Consider the following 14,572-nt stretch of genomic DNA (forward strand, 5'->3'; position numbering starts at 1 on the left):
AAGGAAAGTGTCTTGTCTATAATTTAGTATTTGTTTCATATAAAACTTGTCTAATTTAAGGTCTGATTGATTCATGTATTTTCTTGTCAGGAACTACTTTTTGAATGTCTAATGAAATTGACATTTTTCATAAGTGAATATGTGTATGTGGCTCTATACTCATGTTCATGCATGGTGGTACATGAGCACATATACGCTTGTTCATACAGAGACCAGAGATCAACCTTACAGGTTGTTGCTTAGGAACCATCTACCTCAACTGATTGAGTCTCTCACTAGACCAAAGGCTTGATGATTCAGGTTTGGCTGATTGGTCAAAGAAACCAGGATCCATTTATCTTTCTATCTTCTGATCACTGGAATTAGGGCAATGTGTGACCACACTCTAACTTTTACATGGGTGCTGGAATAAAACACTGATCCTTCAAAGTTAGCACTTTATTGGTTGATCTCTCTTTCCAATCCCAAGAAATTGTTTTGTTTGCTTGTTTATGTAGGTGGAGGGCCCACTTTTCATCCCAGTTGCCCAGAACCAAAATAATCACACAGAAATTGTATTAATTAAAACACTGCTTAGCCCATTAGCTCTAGCTTCTTATTGGGGAACTCTTATATTAATTTAATCCATTTTTATTAATTTGTATATCACCACGTGGCAGTGGCTTACCAGCAAAGATTCTAACTAGCGTCTGTCTTAGACGGAGGATCCGTCTTCTCTCTCTGCCTCTTCTTCCCAGCATTCCATTTAGTTTTCGCTGCCTAGCTCTGTTCCCCTATAGCTCTGCTATAGGCCCAAAGCAATTCCTTTATTAACCAATGAAAGCAACACATAAACAAAAGGATCTTCTATACCAGTTTTATCAGGAGTTTCTCTGTGCTGCCCTGGCCATCCTGGAACTTGCTCTGAAAACTCATTTTTAAAAGAGAAACTTTAAAATGTAGAAACAAAGTATGACTTTATTTTACTCTACTTAATTCATTGTTTCTTTTTAAATTAATTTAGTATCTTGCTTCTAGATTAGTTTTTCTGGAAATGCACCTTGCCTTACATCATTGGCATAGATAATGCTCACTCCCAAATACAGACTACATGAAACTCCAGGGGTGACCAGTGAGCTCACCCTGAGCACACCATATCTTTTCTCTGCTTCCCAGAATGCTGGTCTTAGCACATCAGACAAACCTACTTACTTTCTCCTTGTCTCTCAACATTTGATCCTTTGTTCACAGAGACTTTCATTCTTACCAGCTTAAGACAAATTCCTCCAAACACTAATTCTCTCTAACTATGGTTAAACTCTAAACCTTCAATTACACCTCCCATATATACTATAGCAACAGTGACTGCTCACTTTTCCGTTTATTTTCATGACAAATAACTGTGATGTGAGTTACTTTAAATAGTTAGTGAACAGGTTTATTCGCTCTCTCTCGCTCTCTCTCTCTCTCTCTCTCTCTCTCTCTCTCTCTGTCTTAGTTTTTTCCTTTATATACTTAGGTACCTATAAAGCTGTCCAAGCAGATTCTCAAAAATGAAGAGATTAATTGATTGACCAATTAATTGGAACATTCTGAGATATTTTATTAAGCACAATTTAGCAGTCTGGTTTGAATGTTATTTTCAAAATTGTAATTACACTAAAGGAGATAAGCATTCTACTTACACTGTTTAATCTTTCTTTGTAATCCTGTCAAATATTTTCCAGCAACTAGAGAAAAAGTCAAATATTAGATCTAAAATAAAATCTACTGAGCCATTTGGAAACCCAAAGCTATTGAAAGAGGAAAAGCAAAAGCTGCTGAAATGAGTCCCACTCTCCCAACAATTATGGAGTAGCATATGGCTGAATGTGCCCTTGTGATGTCTGTTTATGGGATCTGTGAATAAAGATAAATATCACAAGTGCACACCAATATATCATCCTAGGAGTTATACAGGGGTTCGATGGGTAGAAGAACCTATGGGTAAAATACCAATTGTTGCAACCTCTGTCCAGAATTTTAGAACCCATATTAAAGGTCAGGCAGACATACAACCCAGCCTATAATCTCAATCCTCAAGAGATTACCTGGACTATAAAGCCAAATCAGGGAGGTCTGGGTTTAACTGGTAGACGCTGTCTCAATATGTAATATCTAGGGGGACTTGTATGATTATCCTATGCCAATCCCTGGCCTATAAGGACCCTGGAATATACATTTGCATGCACATATACAAATAAACATGCCAGCTTATATTCAAGCACACAACTCACACACACATACCAGTCATTTGAGGAACATGCAGGATTATGTGCATAATATTTACAAAAATCAACTTAAGAATTAATTTATATGAAAAGATGCATACATCTTAGGAAATATCTATTTAACATTAACAGTAAAATATGCCCGAGAAATCTATATATGTAATGTATACATATACCTATTAATGTAATAAGCAAAGATTGACTACTTGGCATATGATAAAGCAAAGTTAAAATGGAAATCAGGCTTGAAACTTCTCTAGAATTAATTAGACTTTAAAAGTAGCCTTAACTGTACTAAAACTTCAAACATAAGCAAATTAAATTTGTATCATTTCTGGTAAAGGCTTATGACAGACAAAAACAAAACTTGAAACCTGCTAATCACAAATAACCAATGAATATATTTTTCAACATGTCACTGGAGACTTTCCACCAAGTCTGAAATGACAAATTTGAAAATGTAAACAGACAAGTAAAACTTCCTCTTTCTAATCTGCTCTGAAAATTGTTTCCTCTGGGGTTTTGTCACTGACTTAGTGACCACTCTGGCTCTGCCTTTCTTAATTTGTGATTTTTATGCTTTTTAAATGACTGTTGTGGTTTAGGATTCCTTTCTTTTAAACATACCACAGAAAAAAATCTTAGCTATTTGTTAAGTATACAGCAAAAAATAAGAGAGCAATTAACACTGATATTTATAGGCACCATGTAGAGGAATACAGTCACAGAGAAAGAAAGACAATAATAAATTTGTTATGATTTTTTTTAAAAAATGCTGCAAGATCTCCGGTGGGCAGTAGGCAGCAGAAATGCTATAGGTCCCCAAATGGTGGTAGCGGGTCATGCGGTACTGGGCTGATCCTGGTGACAGTGAGTCCCCAGAAGGTGCAGGTTCCCAGTGGCGAGCGACTGGGCAGGCGAGCAGGTGGGAAACAGACACGTCGTACAGAATAGAATTGGATATTTATTACTTGGAGAAGGGGGAGGAGAAGAAGAGGACAGAGAGGCAGAGGGGGAGCAGAGAAGTGGGGAGGGAGGCAGAAGCAAAGTTGCCTATCCAAGAGGAAGATGGAAAAGAGAGCAAGCTCAGGCCGGAAGCTGAAGATCAGCCTGCCTCAGCAGATGGGGGAGAGAGTGGGCGTGGCTTGTACAAACAATCATAACAGAATTGAGACCACCTCTCTTACAAGACAAAAAATAAATAAAAATTTAAAGAATATTGGTTGTCCACACTGAAGGCATTCTTTGGAAAAATGAAGCTTAACCTTATCTCTGAGAACAAGATGACCATGCAAAGAGATAGTTTTCTTTTTTAATTTATTTTCTCAATATAACATAATATTTTTCAGTTTTCTGAGATCACAATCTGCCTTTTCTTCCCAGAAGAATGCCTCTTCAGCAAGATGATTCTGTGATGTGAACAGTTGGTTTTTAGCTTATCTGTGAATATCTACAAAAAATACTAAAGGATGCTATAGAAAACTTAAAAAACAAGATACAATCATTTGTACCTTATGACTATTTTCCTTCTCTGTTCTCTGTTTCTTCCATAAACTTTTCCAAATCCTGTGGGATGTACCTTATTTTTCTAAAATTATTAGACATAATGTTATAAAATGTTAATAAATATAACTGTTCTAGGATAAATTTATTGGTCACTCTTCGATTACTATAACATAATACATAGGATATACCAATTTATAATGATATATATTTTGGAGGTTTCTGTCCATTACTAAATTGATTTTATTACTTCCAGACAAAACAATTTATAAAATTATATAATATACAATGACAGAAGACATGGTGTGATAGTTTGAATAAGAATAGTTCCATAGGTTCATATATTTGAATCCTTGATCGACAAACACACAAAGTGGTACTACTTGAAAGTGTAAATAAAGAAGTCTGACCTTCTTAGGGTAGGTGTGGCCTTGGAGGAGGAAATATGTCATCAGGGGTAGGCTTTGAGGTTTCAGATGCCCAATCCATGCCTAGTGGCTCTCTAGATTCCTGTTGTCTGAGGACTGGTATATAGAAATCTCAGCTACCATGTCAGTCTGCATTCTACCATGCTCCCCACCATAAGGATAATGGACCAAACCTCTGAAACTTCAAGCAAGTCTCAACTAAGTGCTTTCTTTTATAAGTGTTGTGTAGGGATATAGCCCCATCCATTGGGGGCGTACAGAATATCCCTAAGTGGATAAAACAGGATTGTCTTATCCTGCCAAGACAGGGTAGGATAGTTCTAAGAATGGTATGTCAGTTACGTTAGGCCTTAGCCAAAGTTGGTTGACTCAACATTTCAAACGAGACTTTGGGTGATTGTCCAGGTAGTCAGTTGTCTCTGTCAATTGTTGCACATTTTGAATATCTCTCGTTTGTTAAGTAGTATTTATTCCCTTCTCAGATCTTTGACGGAGTTGAAGATTATATAATTGTAGTTACTCTCTATGTTATTTAGACTCCTTGAGATAGAATGTTTAGCAAAACTTTTGTTCTCAATATTGTTTGTTATATTTATTATTTGTTATTATTGTATATAGTTGTATTTGGTTTAGTTCTATCTTATTTAGACAAAAGGGGGAGATGTAGGGATATAGCCCCACCCATTGGGGGCGTGTTCGCCTCGGGATAATGTTTACTGATAAATCTGCCGGGCATGATCCCAGCAGCCCCTTTGCTCTGCTTTTCCTGTTCTCCGTGGGAACCTGTGGTCCTGTAAGTCTATTTCCCTATTAAAGCTGTATATATTTTTATAATCTGTCTGCATTCGTTTACGTTGTCACAGTGTTGTTTTGGTCAAAGAGTCTCTTCATATCAATAAAACACTGACTAAGAAATAATTTGGAATAGGGTCTTTCTGTGACAGGAATAATCATGCTGCTTGTTGGTAAAATATGGACTTTGAGACTTTGAATTAGAAAAGCAGTTAAAAGCTTTAAGTGGAGTTTTGTGGGCCATAATCGTAGGAATGCAGTGGCACAGAGAGCAATGCAGATCATGACAGCCCAGCTCAAGAGGTTTCAGAGAAGAAGAGAATTAGGAAGTTCCCTGGAGATTGTTCTTGTGATATTTTGGTGAGGAATGTGACCACTTTCTGCCCTTGTGTAAAAAATCTGTCTGAGGCTAAGTTGAAGAGTTTTGGATTACTAGCATTGGCAGAGGAGATTTCAAGACAGTCAAATATTGACTGTGCTGCTTATTGGTGTCCATTCTTATGCAGGTTTATTATGAAAAGGAACAAACTCAGCAAGTAAAAATAGAACATACATGGTTTAGAGAGAAAAGAAGCACCAGGAAGTGTACTGGAACTAAATCCTGCACTCAAAGATATAAAGAGTTTGAAGAAAAGCCTGATATTAAATGGAATAAAGGGAATGATGGCCTCAGGGCAAGACACCACCCAGCTAAGCTTCTAACTTGTGAAAAGTTAAAGAAAAGCTTAGCAATGAAGGAAATGATAAACAACAGAAAGCTGATGCATATGTAATTGAATAAGAGGGTCAGGTTTCACAGCCAGTAAGGAGCAGAACTTGGAAGCTTTGGCCGAATAGTGATGGCTTTAGAGTCAAGGATACATGAAAAGGGCTGTGCATTCTTTGCAACAACAACAAAAACCTCTGTAGAGGAGGCCAGGTATGTGACAGGGAAGTCTCTGGATGGAGATTCAAAGAGGGCCTTTTGTGAAACTGTAAAGTGAAGTCTAGATTGCTTTGGAAACCCCAAGATGTTGGAGATGCCAGAGTCATGGGAACTGCCAATAGAATATGGGCCCAGTCCATAAAGAAGTGTGTGTCCTCAACAAAGCTGAAAGAAGTTGGAGACCTGAAAAGCATTTTGACATAAGAAATGGAGATGTAGGGTTTAGAGTTTGTCCTGTTGGTTTTGGGTCTTTCTTTTTAGGCATTTCCTTATTATGCCTTCTTTCTGCCATTTGGAATGGTACTGTTTATTCTGTAATATTGTATATTTGAAATATATGATGTGTTTTTTAAATTTGATTTTACAGGAATTACAGTTAACAGATTGCCTTAAGGCTCCAAGGAGACTATGAATTTTAGAGTTTTAAAACAGTATTGGTACTGTGATAAATTATGGGGACTTTTGAATCTGGACTGAATACACTTTTGCATTATGGTATGGCTATAAGCCTCTGGGTACAAGAGAGTAGAATGTAATGGTTTGAATAAGAATGGCCCTCTTAAGTTCATATATTTGAATGCTTGGTCACCAGGAAGTGGGACCAAGAATTATTGAAAGGATTGAAATGGTTATCAGGTTGGCTTTGTTGGGGAAGGTGTGGCCTTGTTGGAGAAAATATGTCAATAGGGTGGGGTTTTGAGGATTTGGAAGCACAAGCCAAGCTCAAAGACAGGCTGTCTTTCTCTTCCTGATGCCTGTTGCACAGCACGTAGAACACTTAGCTGCCACATCTGCGTGCAAGTCACCCAGCTGCCTGCCATGAGAATGGACTAAACTTCAGAAACTGTAAGAAAACCCTAATTAAATCTTTTCCTTTATAAGAGTTGCTGCGGGCATAGTGCCTCTTCACAGCCAGAGACATTGACTAAGGCACACAGCCAGGGTTAAAAACCAAGGTGAAAAGATCCTCCTTGAGGTCATACACTAGTTCCCCCATTTTAAAGTTTTCTATCACATCTTTGTAACACTGTGGCCAAGTGTTTCATACAGGCTCCTTGGGCAACACTCCAGATCAAAACTATGGCAAGAATGGAGTTGTCTGTTCTTATAAAGATAACAATATCTACAATTAGCCAGGATATCCCCTTAAACACTATGATCTTATAAGATGTATCAATGACCACACAGAGGGAAAAACAAAGTGTAGGAGAAGAGAGCAGGTCTGGACAGAACTACTGTGGAAGCAAGAGTTTTATATGCCCTACCCAACACCCATAAAGAAGCTGACACTTTATTTTCTATTTTGGTCAATTGATAGATGTTTAATGAGAACAAATTCTTAAGAAGTTTTGAAAAGCTTCTATAAGCCAGCATTATCATTGATTCAATATACCCATCTTCTAATGTATCTACATATTTCAAAAAATTATTACCTTAAGGCAAAATAAAGGAGATGAAAATTGATGTTACAAATATTCTAACATGACTTCCTTAACTGTTTTAAACAAACAAAACAAATAAATAAGACAACTAGTCTCCTTATATAGAGAAGACTGAGACCACAGACTTGCAGAAAGTTTAATGCAGAGTTTATATATATGAATGATAATCTGCTTCCCACTGGATAACAGGACACTACATACCTTCTTCCTTATGTAGCAATAGTGTTTTGCCATGGCCACTTCTCTTTTCCATGTGGAAGCACTATACCATCCATATTCTCTGGAAACACTTCCCTGCATCACCCTAAATATAGTCCTTCATTTCAATTTGCCATTTTCTTTTCAGGTTATGATATGATAGCATTTTATCAACAACTGTGCTTAAGATTTTTAAAACAATGTTTACCTATAGATATTTTTGTAAAGTTTGTCATGCCTTATACATACAATACATGGGAATGAACAGTTTATACACAGATTCCATGGAAATAAATCTTGTATATGGTGCTTGCTAGAAGAAGAGATCATCATATCCGATTCTGATTGTTGATCTTCTGTACAAAAAAAAGATGGCCACAGTTTAGATGGACTCTGTTCCATATTAGAGATTTAACTCCAAATATATTAAAAATATGTGTAAAATATGATAGCATTTCTGCCAAATAAGACCTATTCAAGACTTTGAAGTAAAATCAGTTTCATATAAAGTGTCTGTTGTATGTTTGGGTTATATAACATTAGAAAGAATAATTCATAAGATAGGTAAGAAAATAAGAAATGTTAATCATTAAAAATTGATTTACTCAAATATTTTAAATATCTTTTCTAGGAAGTATAGAAAAGATACATTGTTCTCCCTCTAACCTCAAGCTATAAAAAGTTTATCTGGAAAATAAAAAACAAAAAACAGAAATGTTATCATGTTTCACATGAGCCCTTAAGAAACATCCTTCCTTTAAATAAATTTCCCTGAGTTGGATTTAATTATGTTTAGAGTAGTGAACTTAGGTACAAAAGCATGAATGTAAATTAAATTATTGTCTAGACAAAAGCATCATAATATTTCCCCTTACAGCTGTATCCTGCTTTTAATGTTTTCACAAAAAGATTCACCTAAATTAAATTTCTGATAATCAATCACACTGTAAATGCACTGAGTGAATTTGTTATTCAAAGGACTATCCCAGAGTGAATTGCAAAATAATAATCCTTGGTGACATTGCAATCTCTAACTGCCTTCACTGTTGTATAAATCTGTCTTTACATTCAACAAATCTACCTAAAGAGATGTCTTCTCAGAAATGTTGAAAGGTCTGCTGATATCATCAGGGTGTCCTACCCACACCATCATTCCATGTTAGTGAAATTATTAGAATTGTGTTAAATACCCTAGATAATCAAATTAACAAAAAATAACAGAAAAGATTCAGTTTGCCTTATCATTCAGAGTTCCTAATCTATGCTCCAGAAACCCTTTAATTTTGTCTCTGATGGGATGAATATCAATGACAGGTGTGTATGATGTAGCAAAGCTTTCTACAAAGTGGTTAGGATGCAAGTAGGAGAAATGGGATGGGGGTGGAGACCTCTGTTCTCAAGTATATGCATTCGATAATGAGAAGAATCCTACTAGGCTCCACTTTCTAAACTTTTCATTACTGTCCAATGACATCAAGTCAGTAACTAAAGCCTTATTCACCCAAGCCCAAACTGCACTGTTCCCTTTAACTTTACAGAGCCCAGGAGGAACACAGATCAAGATGAATAAGTTAGGTTTCTAACTCAAAGCTGTTAAGAGAACACTAGAAGGGGCATGTTGCAAACTTAAGAGTTATGTGACATTAGGGACAGTTTCAGGAGGCAAAACCTTGCTATTGAACATTCTCAGGAAGTTTGAATAATTCTATGATTTTAGGGTTTTTTTGGGGGAGGGGTATTTTTCTTGTTTTCTTGTTTTAAGTGATTTTAATTTTTCTTTGATTTTATGAGTATAGGTGTTTTTTCTGAATGAATATCTATGTACCACATGTGTTCAGTACCCCAGCAAGGCATAAGAGGGCAATGGATCCAGTGGAATTGAGCTATAAAGCTGCAATGTGGCTACTAGCAACTGAGACCCATATCCGCTACAAGGGCAGCAAGTGCTCTTAACTACCTCAGAGACATCACTCTCATCATCTAAAGACTAGATGGCTCGACCCTAAAGCTGTGATGGGTAGGGAGCAGCAGGTGTTCACAAGGGCTAGGAAAGGGAAGTGATTGGCAGCTTGGACAGTATTATGTGTAGTGATGGCGTGGTTGGGCTAGTGTTATGCTTTGCCTTGAGCTTACATGAGGACATGCTATGAAAATGTTCAAGTAGACAATGGGAAAATTATGTCCTGACAAAGACCATAACTAGCAGAAAGAATGCCAAGTTCTTGCTCAGGGGTTAGGGTAGGGGGGTAGAAAGTCACACCAGGCCAGCTGCTGAATGCCTGAGGCAAACATTCTCTTTCTCACATTAAATGTGTGAAATTTTCTAGCAGCATTTCACAAAAACATTTTGCAGCAATTAAGTCTGTAGAAAATAAGAAGAAATTCATACTATTATATCTATTTTATGTATTCATTTATTTATTTATAGGTATGTTCATGATGTATCTCTTAAAGATCCAGAACTTACACAGATCCACCTGCCTCTGCCTCCAAAGAAAAATACACTGTCATTTTCAAACCACAACATTTGCAAGTCTGTGTATTCAGCTTATTTGACCAGGACTTGCAGTATGACCTGCACTGTTTTTACACACGGATGCAGTGCATTTTCATCCATCTTCCTCTTGAATATATCATTAATTCTTCATTTTCTAAGACATCCTCTCTTCACAAGTACATCACCTGGCTTACACAGACTTCAATTTCTCATGTTGGAAGTTGTGAACTACTGTCAGTCTAATTGTAAATTCCTTAATCACAAGAAACTCTAATTCAGAAATCAAAAATATGTATGATGCCTATTTCTTGCAAGGTATAGCTTTTGAGACATTTTAAGAACTTAATTTCACAACAAGTAATACCATGTTATTTATTATTTAGCACTTGTTAATATTTGTTGAGTACCATGTTATATGTCCTCTGATAACCCTTGATAAAAGCTCTGAATCAATCTCTCCAACTCCATTTTTGGTAATCAACATTGTATTTCCGAGATACTTTGTGTAGCTTGAAGTCACAAGAGATGCAAAAAGAGTAGAATTTAACACAGACAGTTTTCTGAGTCCAATTCCAGAAGCACTATAAAATTTAGGATTATAAATCTTGGGGAACTTACAAAACTCTAATACAACATTTATTTTTTATATTTCTCAAAAATTGTTTTATAGTCTTTTGGATAAAATTTACTTGCCAGGAGGTTCTCTTACATCGACCACCTAGGAGTCGCCCTGTAAGAAGCAACACCTCCTCCTCGTCTCCGCCATCCTCCGGGAAGCAGCGAAGCAGCGACCATGCCAGAGTGCATCTCCATCCACATTGGCCAGGCTGGTGTCCCGATCGGCAATGCCTGCTGAGAACTCTACCGCCTGGAACAAGGCATCTGGCCGTCAGTGACAAGACCATTGGGGAAAGAGATGACTCCTTCAACACCTTCTTCAGTGAAACAGGCGCTGGCAAACATGTGCCCCGGGCAGTGTTCGTAGACCTGGAACCCACAGTTATTGATGAAGTTCGCACTAATACCTACCGCCAGCTTTTCCACCCTGAGCAGCTCATCACAGGCAAGGAAGATGCTGCCAATAACTGTGCCTGTGGCCACTACACCATTGGCAAGGAAATCATTGACCTTGTCTTGGACAGAATTCGCAAGCTGGCCGACCAGTGCACAGGTCTTCAGGGCTTCTTGGTCTTCCACAGCTTTGGGGGGTAACTGGCTCTGGGTTCACCTCCCTGCTGATGGAGAGGCTCTCTGTTGATTACGGAAAGAAGTCCAAGCTAGAGTTCTCCATCTACCCAGCCCCCCCCCTCAGGTTTCCACCTGTGGTTGAGCCCTACAACTCCATCCTCACCACCCATACCACCCTGGAGCACTCTGATTGTGCCTTCATGGTAGACAACGAGGCCATCTATGACATCTGTCGTAGAAACCTCGATATTGAGCGCCCCACTTGCACTAACCTAAATAGGTTGATAGGTCAAATTGTGTCCTCCATCACTGCTTCCCTCAGATTTGATGGAGCGCTGAATGTTGACCTGACAGAATTCCAGACAACCTGGTGCCCTACCCTCGTATTCACTTCCCTCTGGCCACATATGCCCCTGTCATCTCTGCTGAGAAAGCCTACCATGAGCAGCTTTCTGTAGCAGAGATCATCAATGCCTGCTTTGAGCCAGCCAACCAGATGGTGAAATGTGACCCTCGCCACGGCAAATACATGGCTTGCTGCCTGTTGTACCGTGGTGATGTGATTCCCAAAGATGTCAATGCTGCTATAGCCACCATCAAGACCAAGCGTACCATCCGGTTTGTGGACTGGTGCCCCACTGGCTTCAAGGTTGGCATTAATTACCAGCCTCTCACTGTGGTACCTGGTGGAGACCTGGCCAAGGTCCAGAGAGCTGTGTGCATGCTGAGCAACACCACAGCCATCGCTGACGTCTGAACTCGCCTAGATCACAAGTTTGATCTGATGTATGCCAAGTGTGCCTTTGTGCACTAGTATGTAAGTGAGGGTATGGAGGAGGGGGAGTTCTCTGAGGCCTGTGAAGATATGACTGCCCTGGAGAAGGATTATGAGGAGGTTGGTATGGATTCTGTTGAAGGAGAGGGTGAGGAAGAAGGAGAGGAATACTAAATTAAATGTCACAAAGGTGCTGTTTTTACAGAGAAGTTTATTGTGTTCCAACATAAAAAATGTGGTCTGATCAGCTAATTTGTATGTGGCAATGTGTGCTTTCATACAGTTACTGACTTATGCTTTAAAATATGAAGGATTTGTCATAGACCCAAGCCGTCCATTTCACTGATGGATTTTAAGTAAAATATTCCCTGTCTTAAAAAAAATTTACTTGCCAGAAACTATGATAAAAATAATGAATGTTTCACAAGCATAATTGTTGTCTCTGTACAGGAGCCATGCAACTCTTCTCCAGGTCATTGAAAATATAACATATGTGCTATCAAAGGAAGCATTTTTATTCCTAAATTCCAATATTTTACTTTTCTATATGCAAAACTATATATTACAGACACCATAAGCTGTAAAGTGTTTAGAGAACAGAGAAAGTATGTTTGAAGGCCTTCATTTCAGTGTCTTCCTATGCCGAAAGTGAGAAAGATTTTGAAGGTTTCTATGTCTCAGAATTCTCCACATCAAAATTCAAACCTGCCATTCCAATGCAGAGACAAAGTCTATTAATCAGAGCAAAGGGATATTTGAGATGGAGGATATGGCTGATGAACTACTATATCCAAAACCAATGTAGAAAACAAAAATAAGATAAAATTACAACAGCCAAGAACTTGGAAAATGATCAAGATAACCAGCCTAACAATGTGTGGGATGTGAAAAGAAGTTGGAATAAATACTAGAGGCATAGACATTCAATAAAATTACCTCATAAATTTTCTTAAATTTAAAGGAAAAAATATAAATTCACACTTAAGAATCATTTAGAACCTCAAATAATTATAAATACACAAGACCCTCTCTATAATACATTATGGTAAAAACGTCAATTAATAGTAAAATCTGTAAGGTCAAAATTCCAATTCACCTGCAAAGGTACAATATCAAAATAGTATCAAATCTATCATCAATAACTCTCATAGTCAAGATAAAGGAAGTCTCAATCACAAAGCAAAGTGATGAAATTCCACCAGAGAACTAGCTGAACAAAAGACAGGGAGGAATCTAATATATTCAAATCATTAAATATGGAGGCCCAAAGATGTAAACCTGTTCCACCTTGACTAAAGATCAGAGAGTTTGAGCTTATTTTTGCTCTTTCAAAGTTGTTGACAATGGGTGAGTCTTAAAACAAGAGATCCTTACCTAGTGTGTGGTTAATTAGTATTTTGGATATGGGTGGATCTGCTCCACCTGGACCAGAGGTCATAGAATTCAAGTCTATTCCTGATATCATCTTAATGGAGTCTCTTGCCTCCCCCCTTTCCTTTTGGAGTGAAGTATATGCATGTGTGGAAGAGTAAATGCAGATGTTCAATATTCACTGACTATCCCTCCTGGTGCTGTGCTTTGTTTCTGCCTTTTATTTTTCTCAATCTCTGTTCTTTTTGCTTAATAATTCTAGTCTTCATGCTCCTACCCTGGAACATGTGAATTTCATCCAGGCTAGACCCCAACAGATGTCACTCCAATGTATGTCTTACAACAATTAAACCACAGAACTCCTGAAACTGATAGGGAAGTGTAATAATAGCGGCAGGGCTGCGTCTCTGGCACCCGGCCGCCCACATGGCTAGCTTATGCCCCGAAATAATTACACGGAAACTGTATTCTTTTGAACACTGCCTAGCCCATTAGTTCCAGCCTCTTATTGGCTAGCTCTTACATATTGATCTAACCCATTTCTAATATTCTGTGTAGTACCACGAGCTGGCTTACCAGGAAAGATCTTAACCCGCGTCTGTCTGGAGTGGGAGAATCATGGCGACTCCTGACTCGGCTTCTTTCTCCCAGCATTCTGTTCTGTTTACTCCGCCTATCTAGATTCTACCCTATCAGAGGCCAAGCAGTTTCTTTATTAATTAACCAATGAAAGCAACAGATAGAAAGATGACCCACCTCCATCAGGGAAGAAAGTTAAAAATTAAAAATAAAAAACTTACTACAACCATCTCAAAAAAAACAACCAACAAAAGTTTTAGAACTCAGTAAGCATCTCTCAATAACAACCCTAACACAAATGGCCTCAATCCTCCACTCAAGAGACACAGGTTGGCTGGCTGTGTTAGAAAATACTTCAGACTTTCTTTTATGTTTAAGAACATACTTTATTGGTAAACACATCCACAGACAAAACATAAAAAACAAGAGAAAGAAAATTGAAAACACATTGGGGTAAGCTTTAACAATGATAACTAGATATTTCAACACCTGAATCTAATCTGTACCTAAGTCATCCAAATTAAAAATCAACAAAGAAATCTCTAAATTTTGTGTCACTTTCTAGAGTTTGAATCTTTTATCACATACACCCTCCCCTTAGAGTAATATTTATGTTGCTGAGCTC

At 37.9% G+C, this 14,572-nt stretch overlaps 1 non-coding gene and 1 pseudogene across 1 annotated transcript; one reads left to right on the top strand and one right to left on the bottom strand.

Moving 5' to 3' along the window:
• Positions 1 to 10,744: 10,744 nt before the first annotated feature.
• Positions 10,745 to 12,171, top strand: LOC130874588 (tubulin alpha-1 chain-like; annotated as a pseudogene).
• A 231-nt stretch (positions 12,172 to 12,402) lies between these two features.
• Positions 12,403 to 12,509, bottom strand: LOC130889674 (U6 spliceosomal RNA). The gene has a single exon (XR_009058620.1). It is a non-coding gene; the product is annotated as a U6 spliceosomal RNA (small nuclear RNA).
• Positions 12,510 to 14,572: the final 2,063 nt, after the last annotated feature.

The sequence above is a fragment of the Chionomys nivalis genome, chromosome 1 (genome assembly GCF_950005125.1).
Source record: "Chionomys nivalis chromosome 1, mChiNiv1.1, whole genome shotgun sequence".
Taxonomy (NCBI): domain Eukaryota; kingdom Metazoa; phylum Chordata; class Mammalia; order Rodentia; family Cricetidae; genus Chionomys; species Chionomys nivalis.